Raw genomic sequence first — 13,205 nt, 5'->3', positions numbered from 1 at the left:
TCTTAAATTTTGTCAAAGAATTACTATCTGTTTGTTTGTTTGCTTGCATTTTAGTGAGTTTTATGCTGCCACATTGTGGGGGCGGGGGGCGCAGTGATATACCACGAAGCACAAACCTTGTTAAATCAGAAATCCATACTTCTGAATTCTAAATTTTACTGAGTTTTCTTAACTCTTCTCCCTAACCATGTAGCTATAATAAATATTTAAAATTGTACAGAGCTTTAACATAGTGATCATTTTTAGGCTATGAAAGTATATAAGATAGTGCCCCTACACTGCATGGGCCCAATCTGTTGTGCTTTTTAAAATCCTTTTGTTTTCTTTCTCTTTTCTCCCTAATCTTTGAATGAGGTTGTCTTTTCTCCTGGGTTCCCTCTAGGACCACCCCGTCCTTCCCGAAGAGAAGCCTCTAAGGTGCTGTGGCTAGAAAAGACTATGCTTCTTTCTGAAGAGTCATAAAATCTCAAATTGGAAGATCATTTTTAAAAGGTCTAAACCGGTCACTGATGCTCATCTGGAAGCCCTTCTAACCCTCTCCCTACCTCCCACCCAGCCCTACATACTCACCAACAGGTCATTTGTCCTCTGCTTGAACACCACCAGCGGTCAGGAACTCACGACCTAGTGGTGCAGTCAGTTCCCTCTCGGGGCCGCTCAGGTTGTTAGAATAAATTCATTTCTCGCATTGAGCTGAAACGTGTTTCTCCATTGCTCCCCTGCCATTCATCCTGGTTCTCCCACGTATGGACTCAGAGCACGAGTCTACCACCTTTCCCACACAAGTGCCTGTTGGACAGCTGAACACAGATGCCTTGCTGCTCCCCCACCCGAGTCCTCCCTTCTTGGAGATAAACATGCTCACTTCCTCAATTCCACCTGCAATTCCTTGGAACTACTTATTTGTGTCCGTGGACTCAAGGTGGGAGGCGGGGTTCTCCGTTCCCTTGATGGGAAGCAGGAGAACCATAAGCACCAAGGGTGAAGGTGCCGGGGAGAGAATACCCATCGACTGGTTTGGGGGTACCATCAGAGGGCGAGACAGGACTCCCCAAGGAAGATGGGTCAGAAGTGTTCATTTAGAGCCCGAGGTGCTACTGTCAGTAAGATGAGATAGCCACTCACATTGGAAAACTAGAGAAGAGGCTGATAAAAAAGTGAGTTCCAAAGGTGTAGAGTGGATAAAGGGAAACCACCGAGCAGGTGCCATCTCAGGAGCTGGTAGCAGTGGGACAGGTCACCATTCCTGGGAGTGAAGGGGGAAGAGGAGGGGTGGTGACCGTGGAACACAGTGCAGAATCTATTAGTGGTAAAACTTTCCTTTTACTTTGCTTAAAAACCATGAACATTGATAAAAATTCTCTAGCTTATATTTTAACCCCCCACTTGTAGAGATTAGTCGGCATCTATTAAATGACTAAGAACTTCGTTAGCTTTAATTAAGCATCAAATGAGGAATGAACTCAGTAATCAGGATGGTTGAAGTGGGAGCATGAAGAAAAGTGCATTGTGAGACTTATTTTAAAGGAGCCGTGAGTAAGTGCCAAACCCTTCCGCACACGGGATCTCACTGCCCTCCCCCTGCTCCCGGAGGTGGCGATTATATGTCCCTGCTTGGCTCAGGTTTGAAGCACACCCTGGCTGGGAGGCAGCTGGCACTGGCCCAGGCATGAATTCGTGCCTCCCCCTCTGGGCCCCACTTCCAGCAGGTCACCCGGGTCTGTGTTGTCACCTTGAAACATTCGAGAGAGTTGTGAGCTCCAGAAGGTGAGACGTGTGGGGCTGGGGGCAGGGAAGGCCAGCCCTGGAGGGTGGCTGGAGAGCTTTTGACAGCCCAGACCAGAGCCCAGGGTCCTATTCCTGACAACGTGAGCCCCCAGGCAGGCGCCGAGTGGATAAGAGTGTAGACAGTGAGGCCGGCCGTGATGCTTGCCAGCACCTGCAGATAGCAGGCAAATAATTGGCACATGTTTAAAAAAAAATTAAAAAGCTATTGGATGTGAGTATTTTCTAACAGCGTCTGGCGGGAGTGCCCGGGAGGAATTTAATCAGCAAGAGTTGTTTAAACGGGGCTTCGCACACAGGCCCTGGCGAGGCTCGTAATGAACTCCGTATCATGTGCCACTCCTGTCTGCTGGGGACATTCAATTTGTTAATTCTGCAGCTGGTGAGAGAGGTCAGATAGGAAAGTGACGATTGTTTTCTGACGTTCCAGCCCCTGCTCACATCTTTCTAATTAATCCTTTTAGGAGCCACGGGTAGATTAAGAAGGAGAAAAGGTGCGGGAAGCAAGCGTGAGAGAAATTGATGGAAAGACAGCGCTGCCCTTCTCTTCCCAAATGGGATGGGATGCTAGGAGTGGATGGTGGGGAGAGAAACAGCCCCGCTTGGCCTGCCGCCCACTGCTCTCTTCTCACTCAAAGGGAAATTAGATGCTACGAAGAGATGGAATCCTTGGGGCCTCAGATAGTCTCCTGTGGTGACTGTTTGAAACAAGGGTCACAGAAGGAAGGGCCCTTGGTCTCCATCACTAGGTCTTAGACGGACCACAGCCATCAGGGGCTGCAGAGGTGGACAGCCATGTCCAAACAGAGTGGACAGCCATGCAGGGTGGGAGTGTGACCTGCAGTTGAAGGACCACAGTCATTGGAATTTTGTAAGACTATCCCCTGGGCCTAGGGGGCCCGGTTAGGTGTCTCCATCCCACGTCCAGGTTGTTCTTGCCTGCCTGTGTTGAGAAGCTGCTAGTGTGCACTTGTCTTCTGTTTGTCCTTCCAGATCCATTTCCCCTCTTCTCCGCCCTGCTCTCTGCCTCGAAAGCAGAGCCCTGTGGACCGTCCATGGGCGCCCTGGTCCCTGGGAGGAGGAGCACAGGAGGTTGCCTCAGGCTGGCTGGGTCGGGCTGGAAGGCCTGTGGCTCACCAGCTCTCTTTAGAGGCTCTGCACCCTCTCTTCTGTTGCTGACAGCTGTGCTGCTCCCAGCCCAGGATCCTGAACTTCCCCTTCCCCACAACCCCCCCCCATAGCTTTGTAATCCATGTCTCTATAAATATACACCCCTCAAGTTATCCTAATAGGGTCCTTCTCTCCCCACCCCAGGACACTGAGACTAGTGCCTGATAGGTAAGTCAAACCTGAGCTTGCATCTGACCTCTTTCTCCTGTAAGGACAAGAGAGAGTTACTTGCCTTTTCTAAGCCTAGGTTAACATCTGTAAAATGGGAACAGTGATACCCACCCACCGTGTTGTGAAACAACCTAAATCAAACACCTAGTAGTTGCTTTGTCAATCCCCATTTCTTTTCTTATAAAAATGTCAAGTTTAGGAGAACCACAAAGGAGCAAAGGGTATGAAATAAAAGATACTTGAATCAATACTTGATTGATAATAAAAGAACACTTGAATCATGATTAAACCCAAGATTTACATACTTCTGCCAGTGTGACTCCAGGCAGTTGGTCGATCTGACATAGGATTCCTGTCCTGGCTGAAGGAGAGCCTTGCTCAGAGCTGTCCATTCATAGCAGGCTTTGGGCGTGGAGCATGGATGTCCCCTCTCCAACCTATAGGCTCCTTGAGTCCTCAGTGCTTCCACTCATGCTGATACATGCATTCTGCAGACATTTGCTGGACCACCTCCTATGTGCCAGGCTCTGTGCTAGGTCCCAGGGAAGGAGAGGTGAATCAGACACAGCACCGGACCTCAAGATGCTCACAATGTTGGTCCTAAGTTGTTAACTTTGATTAAATGCCATCAAGCACAAAAGTGAGAATGATTAATTCTGCTGTGCGTGTGGGGTGTGTGTGTGTGTGTGTGTGTGTGTGTGTGTGTGTGTTAAGAGAGAAGGGTCTAGGAAGACTTTTCGAGGGCCTTAAAAGATGAGCTTCCCAGAGAATAGAGAAGAGCTCTGCAGGCAGAGGGAACAGCATGTGCAAAGGCTTGGAGGCAGGAGAGTACACAGGGATCCATGTTCCACAGTGGTTGGGGTACCCTCCAAGTCCCCAGAGCAGAGGGATCCTGCTGGAAACGAAGCCCAGCTTGGAAGCAGGGAGGACCTGAAAACCACTCTGAGAGATCTGGCTCTGATTTAGGAGACGAAGGAGAAGTAGCAAAAATTCTTCATCCTAAGCATTTTGGAACTCTGGCGTGAACTCTATGTGCACTTTTTATAATCAACTGCATTCTGACAGTAAGGCCCTATTCCACTGGATAGGCAGAAGATGGATTCACCGTCCTCACTGAGATTCCCCTTTCCCTGACTGCCCCCAGGATGATGCCCTGTCCCCAGAATCTTGCACTGAGACAAATCTCTAGGAGGCCCCACAAAGCCATCCCCTTGAAGTCTGTACACCTCCCCTGGTACGGCCATGGGGTGGGAGTGGATCCCACATCACTTGTGTAACTCGCTGGCCAGAAACCACACCTCAGTCTGGGAGTCAGCTTAGAGCCCTCTACCTCTCTCCCATCACCCTCCTCCTGGAGACACAGACTAATCTGCCATAAGCGTTTACAAAATACAGGAAGAATCATAGACTTTGAGCAGTTTTTGTTTATACTGTCCTGCAAAAATTCCCTAAGGCAAAGAAATGATAAGGGCCTGACAACTTGCTTGAGATGTGGGAGAAGGAAAATCCAGAGAGAGCAAACACAAATGAGCACATCCATGAAGTGGACATTTTGAAAGGCCTTTGATACTCATTACTAAGTAGAACACTCATTACTAAGTAGAACATTCTGAGGCCGTGTGTATTGAAATAATTTTCCAAATAATTTCATCCCCCAAGCACTTTTGGCAAAATCGGATAACTGAGACAATGGAAGGAATATTCAACTTGAAATTTAGAACACTTTCATAATAATCATACCCGAAATAGTCACTACTAGACAGTGAACTTCAGGGCAGAACTGCTGACTATAATGGTCAGAGGGTGATTTTCATCTCTGAGTTCTAGAACTGTAAGCAAATTACTTTAATCCCTTGAGCCCTTCTTCCCATCAGTAAAATAGGGCTCACCTTTCAGCATGGTGAGGACAGAGTCCGTAACAGGACCTGGCTGGGAGTAGGCATCAAATAAGTGCTAACTGGAGGGGTGGATGGATGGAAGGACTTATGGACAGCCAGACAGATGGACACCTAAGCCCTTTGATCTATGTTTTCAGTCACGACACTGCTGGAAACTCTGCATCTTGGAATAACATCTAAGCATTTTGTGAGCTCTTAGTTAAGTGTAACTCCTAAACTAGGATCTAAGCTGGGGTCTCTGTCTTGCCTATGCAGATTATTGCACATAAAAAGAAATACTGAGGGTGGAGAGAGAGGAGGTGGGGGTCAATTACCTCTTTATCAGGTGTAAGGACAGCACATTCTTCCATTCATTAGCACCCACTTGTGCCTGCCAAGAGAAAGCCAATCAGCTGCCATTTGCCTGGGGAACAAATAGAAGAGGTGACCCAGAGACAGAAGATTGGGCGCAGCAGTAGAGAGAGCCAAGGAAGAAGGCTGAGACCTGCTGACCTCCAGGAAGGGGCTAGCTCTCCTGGCCTCAGTGATACAAAGCTGTGACCCCCACCAGCCCTCGCAGGGTACTCCGAAAAAGCTGGCAAAGTATTCTGGTTCTTACTAATCATCATAAAGTTGCTTTTGAAGGCAATGAAGTACTTCTCTGAAGTGGCAGAGAAACAAATCTACCCAATGTACTGGTCGGGTAAGCAGTGTGATTGTTCTAAGCAAGGAGTCATCATCTCTGGGGCCCACAGGTGGATGAGTGAAGCAAGAGAAGTAACATGGGGGGGAACCACTGGGATAAACAGTACAGCCTAAACACAGAAGCTTCCAGGCTATCAGGTTTGCAATTTTTAAATATAAGTCTGAAATTTGGGTATATATGTGAAATCTCCCAATTTTAAATGTGGACTAGGAACTCAAAGTTTATCGAGACACTGTGTAGGTCAAGTAAACACGTCTGAAGGCCATCAGTGGCCCTCAGACTGCCAGTGTCTCAATGGAATCCCAAATCCAGGCACGAGACAAGGGTGGTATGAGGGGTCAAAGCCAGAATCAATATCAAGAATCATAGTGGAGGATGGCAGGCACCTGGTAAAAAGAACAGCATGATCAGGAGCCAAGTTTAGAATTAGCAACGCACAGGAGGGAGTTGGTGTTGAGGTCTTGAGGGGAGACTTTGTGCGGGATGACTTAATTCTGGCAGATCCTACCTGGCAAGAAGCTGTGCCCACACTGCGTGTTTCCATTTCCGGTTACCCTGCAGCCGGAGACCAATTCACTGCACTGAGGATAAGAGGGCAATGGTAGTAATTATGGTGCAGTTACATCATTATAAACAATATAACGATGATCGTTTTTATGTATTTACATTTTACCGTTTTTCTATTTTCTGAAAATACATCTTCGGAAGTGAAATTATTATTGCATTTGACTTCTACTGTAAATTCATTTCCAAAAGAGCAGAATTCACTAAATACTTAACATTTCACATTTATTCACTTGTTAAGCTTCCTTACACTTTCCAGCTCTCTTGTAACTATTTCACTAGTGACTAGTTCTGGCCAATGGGCTTTGAGCAGAAATGACACACATCCAAGATACTTCAGGGAGGCTGTGGTTTCCACACCTCCTTTCCATCTGCCAAGTGATGCTAAAAACCATACATTGAGATAGTACTAGAGACCCCTGAGTCACCAGATGGAGAAGAACCACAACAAACAGCCATTGGGCTTTGAGTAAGTGAGAAATCAGCTTTTGTGAAAAATCTCAGCCACTGAGATTTTCAAGTTACTTGTTAGAGCCACATGGTCTAATCCTCCTGATTAATATATACCACTTTATAATGCCATCAGTAACAAGTGTAAATATCATTTCTACTGTATCTCTAATATTTGGCATCACCATTAAAAACATTTATTTTAGCTTATTTAAGAGGTGAAGTATTATTTCTCACTTTTGTTTAATTTTGCATTTCTGAGATAATCTGTAAGGTTGAATACGTTTCATGTTTATTCATTTGTTATAATTCCTACTCTGCGAATTATCGATTACCATTTGATGTCGCCTAATACTGTTGATTTTAATGCTTTGATTATTTTTTAAAGTCTAGATGAGCCCTTTGTATGATAAACTGCCTTTGTCAATAAAACTGATTGAACATATTTTCCAGGGTGTTTTTTGGCTTTTTATTTTTTCATTTTAAGGGCAGTTAAAATTGTTTGAGTTAAGTCAGTCATACTTTTCACCTGTGAACTTTTTCTATTACTTTTAAACTTAAAAATTCTTCCTCCACAAAAGGTCTAATAAATATTTAACTCAAATTTTTAACTTTTTACAATATTTGAAAATAAATCCATCTTGAATTTATTTTGGCTCATAATAAAAAATGATGACCTAAATAGTACTTCATTACAAAATGCCAGTCAGTTATCCCACACGTTTATATGTAATGTTGGTCTTTTTTCCAAATTAATTTATAATGCCTATTTTGTCATATATTTAATGTAAATATAAAAGGCTATTTCTCTGTTATCCTATTCCATTGTTGCATTTACTACTGAATCAGTGCCACAAAGTTTATTATAACTTCACAGTGTGATTTAATGCCGGGAAAAACTAACTGGCATCACCCTCTGCTCTCACGCTCACTTTTTTCAGAATCATCTTTCATATTCCTGGTTTAGCTCTTTTGTCACGTGAGATTTTGAATTATTTTTTGTCATGTTCCCTGCAAAATATCCTGTATATATACTTCATTGGAATTTTATGTTGGTGATCTGTTAATAGAGAAAGATGAAATATTTATGATACTTGATCTCTCATTTAAGAATATAGTACATCTTGCCATTTGCTTAAGTTATCTTTTCTACCTCTTCGTATCATTTTGTAATTCTATTCATAGAGACTAAAGTCTAAACAAATATACATTTAAAAAATGATATAAATAAAGCATATGCATTTGAAGGAGAGAGAATTTAAACAGTATGGGTGACCCTGCCCATTATCCTCTCGCTGAGCACATTCTGGAGAGAAATGGGGGATCAGCCTCAGATTCTGGCACTTTTCCTGATGCCATCTTCTCGAGGTGCTGGGTATTATGCTAGGTTTATGTTAACTATACAAGATTTTAGCTGAGAGCTCAGTTTGTGGTCTCACTTCTATGCCAAAGGTGGTTCCACTTGAGTTTCCAAGCACCTATGATAAAGTTTATTATGTAGTTTGTATTTTTTGTTTATTATGTAGTTTGTATTTTTTGTTTATTATGTAGTTTATATTTCTTTCGCTATCGTGAGACCTTTCATAATAAGATCTCGTCTCTTTTAAAAATCTTTACCTTTTCTTATTATAAGAGAAACAGTTGTTCTTTATAAAAAACTCACAAATACAGGTTATCAACAAGAAAATTAAATATTAGTAGAAAAATGGCATACTAGGAAGCTCCAGGCTCTCATTCCCCCATAGAAACACTTTTTGAAAACAACTAGTGAGCAGCCAAAGTAACTTTATAGGAGCTCTGGAAAACAGTCAAAGGTCGACAGCAACCAAACAAATCTCCAATCAAGAAAATCCATATTCAAAATGGTAGGAAATTTTGTGACATGTTTGCTGATCCTTGTCCCATTCCTCCCCCTGCCCCGCCCCCAGTATGGAACACTCTTGGACTGAAGGAGGTATTAACCCAGCTCCCATTTTCCTCCCTTGAACCAGAGGGAGCAAAGCAGACTTTATTTGCCATGTTAGAACTTGTCTGGGAGCTTCCCGAAGGACTGGTCTCTGTTCTGCCTAACTTGCAGCTTAGTGGGGAAAAGTGGCATAGCTTGCATCTCGGGCTGGGAAAAATAGCACAAAGCAGTGGGCACAGTTCATAAAAGTTGCAGGTACCTGAGCAAGAGTTTGCAAACAGAGGCATACAATAAAACATTTAAGGTCCTGGGTTGCCTGGGTGGCTCAGTCAGTTAAGTGTCTGCCTTAGCTCAGGTCATGATCCCAGGGTCCTCTGCAGGGAGCCTGCTTCTCCCCCTCCCTCTACCTGCCGCTCTGCCTACTGGTACTCTTTCTCTCTCTGTCAAACAAACAAATAAATAAAATCTTGTTTTAAAAAAGAAAAAACATTTAAGGTCTTGAGGAGAAGCTGAGGTGAAGCTCTTTGGGAAAGTAAGATGTTCAAAAATACTCAATTCCCTGTATCTACAGGGGAATTCAAAAAGCCACACACAGGTCCAGATAAAACATGTGTTCAGAAAAGATTTGTAAAGATCTTAAGCCTTCACCTTGGGTTGATTCTAAGACTCAAAATATGTCCTTCTAGTAAGTAGAGGAATGACCAAGCACATAGCCAATCTGTAAAGACTGGGAGAAGTGACTATTTTATTTTTATTTTTTTAAGATTTTATTTTTAAGTAATCTCTATACCTAATGTGAGGCCCAAACTCATAGCCCAGAAATTAAGAGTTGCATGCTCTACCAACTGAGCCAGCCAGGTGCCCCAGTGACTATTTTTCAAATACCCAATTTCCTACAAAAAATAAATTAAATAAAAATAAAGTGTACAAAGAAGTAGAAAAACATGTCCCATTCAAAGAAACAAAATATATCTCCAGAAACTATCCCTGAGGAAACACAGACATTAGACTTCTAGACAAAGACTTTTTAAAAAATTATCTTTAAGTATCCTCAAAGAGCTAAAACACAAAGCACCAAGAACCAAAGGAAATTTTAAAAATGATACTTGAATAAAATGAGAATTTCAACAAAGAAATCAATAGCAGAAGGAAAACTGGAAAATTCACAAATGTATGGGAATTAAAAATACACTCCTAAACAACAAATGGGTCAAAGAAAAAACCATAAGGGAAATTAGAAAAAACCTTGAGACAAATTAAAATGAAACACACATACTAAAACTTACGGAATGTAGTAAAAACTGGAGAGAAACTTATACTTGCAAATGCTTACAGGAGGAAAGAAGAAAAATCCACAGTCTTGCCTTCCCTAAAGAACTAGGGGGGAAAAAAACTAACCCAAAAGCTAGCAGAAGAAAAGAAATAGTAAAGATTAGAGGAGCGATAAATAAAATAAAGAATAGAAAAGCAATAGAGAAAATGAACAAAAGCAAAATTTGTTGGCTCTTTGAAAATATCAGTAAAATTGACAAACCATTAGCTACACTAAGAAAAAGAGAGAAGACTCAAATTACTAAAATCAGAATGGGAGACGGGACATGACTACTGATGTCGCATAAATAAAATAGACTGTAAGCAAAATATGAACAACTGTATGCTAACACACTGGATAACCTAGATGAAATGGACAAATCCCTACCAGGAATGAATCATGAAGAAAGGGTTGGCAATTCGACCACTCATGATCATTCTGATGTCTACATCCCCAGATGGATGAATGGACAGGCAGGAGCAAAGATGGAATCTTCTACATGGAACTGCTTTTTATCAGACCTCTCCAATTAACAACACTTATGAACATCTCCAATTAACAACACTTTGTGGTTACAATTTACTATCTACAACTGCACTATCCAACACAGTAGCCACTAGACAACTGTGGCGATTTACATGTTAATTTAAACTAAGCAAAGTTAAACAAAATTAGAAATGCAGTTTGTCAGTATATCAGCTTCCTATAACTATAACAAATTACCACAAATTTAGCAGCTTAAAACCACACATGCTTAATATCTTACAGTTCTGGGACAGAAGCTCAAAATGGCCCACACTGGACTAAACTTAAGGGATAAGTGGGGCCACATTCCTTCTGGAAGCTCTAAGGGAGAACTGTCTCCTTTCCTTTTCCAGCTAATAGAGGCAGGCTCACATTCTTCGGCTCGTGGTCCCTTCCTCCATCCTCAAAGCTAGCAGCGTAACACCTTCAGAGCTCTCTCTCTGGCTCTGACTCCTCTGCCTTCTTCTTATAAGGCTTCTGGGGCTACTTTGGGCCTGTCCAGATAATCCAGGATAATCTCCCCATCTCAAGATCCCTAACTCAATCATGTCTACAAAACTCTTTTGTCATGCCATGAAACACAGTCACGGTTTTGGCGATTAGGAAGTGGCCATCTTTGGGGGGGGGGTGTACTGGGGGCAGACTGCCTACCACGCTCCCAAGTTTGCAGTAGCCACACATATTGGATGGCACGGATCACAGAACATTTCCATCATCCCAGGATGTTCCACTGGACAACACTGATGGAGAGTTAAGAATCTTTAACTAGTTACTTAACTTCTTTGTGCCTCGTTTCCTCCTCTGCAGAATGTATAGAATAACAGGACTCAGCGTAGGGCTGTTGTAACAGCAGAGGAATTAATTGTGTTAGGCCTCACACGGTACTTACTATGTTCCAGGCACTGCTCCAAGCACTTTACATACTTTACGTTATGTAATCTCCACAACAACCCTATGAAGCAGATAAATGATTATTATTTCCATGTTATAGATAAGGCAACTGAGACGCAAGAGGTCAAGTACCTTGCACAAGACCACGCAGCCAGCAGGAGGCAGCACGTTGCAGTGTGTCGTATGCTTCCCATTACATGGAGTTGGACATCGAATCTGCCCAAAGACCCTGCAAGGTAAATCCCATTACAGACAGAAACACCGAGACTTGGCTGAATAACTGAATCGGCTACATAACTTGCTGAAGGTCATGCACAGAGTGTGCATTTGTGCTAAGACGCAAACTCATTGCTCTTTCCACCTCACCTCTGGACAGGCAGAGATACTGGCACTAAGGGCAAGGGAGGTTCCTATATCTCACAGAAGAAAATAAAAACTGTGCCCCTGGAAGATATAAAAGCCATCCCAGCTTCCCACACGGGCTGACAGTAAGGCAGGGGTGAGCACCAAGGCCAGGGGGCTATGGGGGGGCACTGTAGCTCATGTTTCTGAGCCCAGAATGGGGAGCACAACTAAGCCTCCTCACCAGGATGAAAAAGGACAATGGGAAGAGACCAAAATTGGAGGGTGAAAACGATTTCAGAGGCTTTAATAAAAACATGGACTTTGAAGTTAGGAAAGAGAACAGCTCTATAACAGCCAAATCAAGACCCACAGATTGAATACAGGGCAAGAGTGATCGGAGGAGCCCTGATTAAAGAGCAGCTTGGCTGTCTGCTGGAGGCTTCGTGGGAGGCCAGCCCTCCCTCTGGCTCTCCCCTATGATGCCCTCCCCCAACATTCAGGGACATGCTCTCACCATGATGGATGGTTCGAATAAGCCTGGAAAGAGAGCTCTGCATGAAAGTAGAGCTCGGGCAGTCCACAGGACAAAACCTCCATGTGACTTGCAAAACAATAGCAATAACGTGTTTTCTCATGCAGAAATCATTTGTGTAGCACTTACTCTAGGCCAAGCCTTTCCTGAGCCCTTCTTAGCCCACCGCTTCCTAACTTACCCCTGCCTCCTCTCTCCATGCTTCTCCTGCCCATCCTGAGCTCTGGCCACCCAAATTCCACCAAGCCCATGCTCTCTCTTCTATCTGAAACACCCTCCCCTACCCTGTCTGGAAAACTCCTACCCAGACTTCAAAACCTCAGCTCGCAATGACCCCCCCCCCCCCCCAGAGAGCCATTTCTGAGCCACAAGCCTTCCTCTGTGCCTCGCCCCAGCCTTGGACAATTCTGCATTTTTCTATTTTTATATTTAGGTTGTATTATACTGTATCGACCTGTTCCCACCAGACCTGCAGCTCCTTGACTATGAAAGCTGCATCCTATTCATCTTTGGATTGTCAGGGCCGAACACGGGTCCTGGCTCTGTGCATTGGTCAAGTGAATGGGGAATACAAAGGTAAGATGCAGTTTTAGTCTGGCAGAGGAGGTATGAGATGCATACAAGTAACCATACCATAGTGCAAAGTTCGCTGAAAATATGAATGAGCTACCTAGAGAACTATGGGGTTCTGGAGGATGAGCCAATTATCCAAGCCTAGAGGATAAGCAAAGGATACTTGCGAATGAAGCCACAGAGGTGGAGCAGAATTTCCTTAAGCATTTCAGCTGTCTAGCACTTTGGGGGATGTTAGGATCTCCATTTGCCTGCTTATAGTACCAGGAAGGGAATGGCTTGACAGCCAGGATGTACACGTCCTTTCAGAAAGGCCGGTCATGTTGGAGTCTGGGGAAGAAGGCAGCCTAGTGCTGGAAGAGAAGGAACGGATGCCATTTAAGGGCTTCTTTCTCTTT

The 13,205-nt window shown here is 43.7% G+C and overlaps 1 long non-coding RNA gene across 2 annotated transcripts; it reads right to left on the bottom strand.

Annotated features, from left to right (window-relative positions):
- Window positions 1–3,425: 3,425 nt before the first annotated feature.
- LOC121105926 lies at window positions 3,426–11,683 on the bottom strand. Of its 2 annotated transcripts, none has more exons than XR_005838668.1 (4): window positions 11,490–11,683; window positions 6,218–6,290; window positions 5,339–5,427; window positions 3,426–3,658 (listed from the first exon to the last, which is right to left on the bottom strand). It is a non-coding gene; the product is annotated as an uncharacterized LOC121105926 (long non-coding RNA). The 2 variants fall into 2 exon arrangements; XR_005838667.1 differs by having other exon boundaries at window positions 5,339–5,394.
- Between the last annotated feature and the right edge of the window lie 1,522 nt (window positions 11,684–13,205).

The sequence above is a fragment of the Ursus maritimus genome, unplaced genomic scaffold, assembly GCF_017311325.1.
Source record: "Ursus maritimus isolate PB19 unplaced genomic scaffold, ASM1731132v1 scaffold_3, whole genome shotgun sequence".
Taxonomy (NCBI): domain Eukaryota; kingdom Metazoa; phylum Chordata; class Mammalia; order Carnivora; family Ursidae; genus Ursus; species Ursus maritimus.
The sequence above is the reverse complement of the archived record's forward strand: the minus strand, read 5'-3'. Positions and strand labels throughout refer to the sequence as shown.